Genomic DNA, 1,785 nt, shown 5'->3' with positions numbered 1-1,785 from the left:
GAATTTGTCTGCCATCTCCCTATTTATAGAAATATTCTAATATATATAACGCCTTCCATAATACTCATAGTTATGTTGTCATAACAGTTACGCTATCCACTGTTTGTTGTCATAACAATTACGTTGTACGCCTCCTCTTGATGATCTTTTGATGGCAGGAACGTTCTCCTCCATGAATGATGCGCTGACATTTCTAGATCTATGAATGCTTTGTCATAGGTCGAAGTTGAAGGATCTATTTGCTCCGTTCAATTAATGTCCTGCCATGAATTTGGAGCCTTGGAGCAGCGTTGAACATATTCAGTGAGCGCAGGTCCAAAATTGATGTGAGTGCATTGAACCCTGAAGTCTGTGGAATGAAAATTTGATAACAACGTTGATACCTATGTGAGAATGCAACGGATGTGGTTGATTTGAGCGTTGTATATATGTGTTTGTTTTTGTGAATGAATTAGTTGTGGTCAAAACCCCTGCGAGCTTGTGTACACATGTGGTGAACTCGACGTGAAGGTGAAATCTGGATTTGATTGAGATATGTGAGTTGGACCTATGTGCATTTGGTTGAAACCTTGCAGTTGCTTAGAGTGGTGTGTCTATTGTTGAAATGGTGTGCTTATGCATTCAACCTTGCATTGCAACTAGTTTGTGATGTGTGTATTACTCTTGGTATTACTCTGGCGTATTGTTTCATTAACTATGCTCTATATTTATATACATAGTAGAAGTGTGATGGGTTCTGTTTGGACCTACGTTAACCTTTTTGAAGATTCAACATTCCTAATGTGCATTTACAAAAAAAAAATGTTGCCAAAAGTATTAATCCGTGAAGGAGTTGAAACGTTAAGCAAGTAATTCTGGTCGACAGCTGCTGCAGAATAGTTGAGATAACCGGACCATATCTCTGCACATTATCGTAGAGCTCAAATAGTGGAACAGCGAGCAATTTCAGATTTTTGGGGACTGCAAAATATTCTCTCTCGGATAGATGAACAAGAAAAAGCTTCTTGCATTCCTTTGGTTTTGTAATGTGGGGTGGACAATAAGGATACATCAATGTCTCAAAATTAGGTCTCCACCATACAGCAACACACTCTCCAATCTGCCAGTCTGGTTGAAGAGTACTTGAATTTGCAGCAAGTTTGCTTGACAGTTTACGCTTCAAGCCTTCAATTTCATTTTCACCAGGCTTTAAGCGTCCTCCAGGCAACTTACAAAAGGTGTTTCCAATTTGCAGTAACAGTATATGGGGATGGTTGTGCTCCTGTACTAGGAGGATAGCTTCCACACTTGTCTGCATGCCTTCTTTCATATAATTAGCGGCCCGAAACATTAAAAGGGCAAGCAATCAGCTGTCAAATTAATGGATAGAACTTCTATTTCCCTTAGTTTGTCCGTATCTTTGGCTTAAATGCGAACACATGTCTCTTATCACCTTGCAATCGTCCCCGTCAAGGCAAATCTCGTTCCTATTTCTATACATCCGGCCAATTTGGGCAAGCTATGGGCACCTTAGACTTATTATATTGACAAAGGTCGATGATTGTCCCCGATTATAAGCAATTTGAGTAGAAATCTACTTCTTCGCATGTTTAATTGACTGAAAACAGAAAAACTTGTCTCAATTTGTGCAATTTAGATCCCTTTATGTAGAGTTTCCTATTGAAACGCAAACATCCTGCCAATTCTCATCCAATTCAGTTGTTCTGAATCGATTATGTTCATATTACTTCCCAGAGGAGATTCGTTATCCGCCTTAGGAGGAGTCAAGTGTCCATTTGGCATTCG

At 39.4% G+C, this 1,785-nt stretch overlaps 1 pseudogene; it reads right to left on the bottom strand.

The window, feature by feature from the left end:
• Nucleotides 1–751: 751 nt before the first annotated feature.
• Nucleotides 752–1,330, bottom strand: LOC149221835 (pre-mRNA cleavage factor Im 25 kDa subunit 2 pseudogene; annotated as a pseudogene).
• Between the last annotated feature and the right edge of the window lie 455 nt (nucleotides 1,331–1,785).

This window comes from Pinus tabuliformis, chromosome Q (genome assembly GCF_031772625.1).
Source record: "Pinus tabuliformis cultivar Carrire ecotype Pingquan chromosome Q, CPIR1, whole genome shotgun sequence".
Taxonomy (NCBI): Eukaryota; Viridiplantae; Streptophyta; class Pinopsida; order Pinales; family Pinaceae; genus Pinus; species Pinus tabuliformis.
The sequence above is the reverse complement of the archived record's forward strand: the minus strand, read 5'-3'. Positions and strand labels throughout refer to the sequence as shown.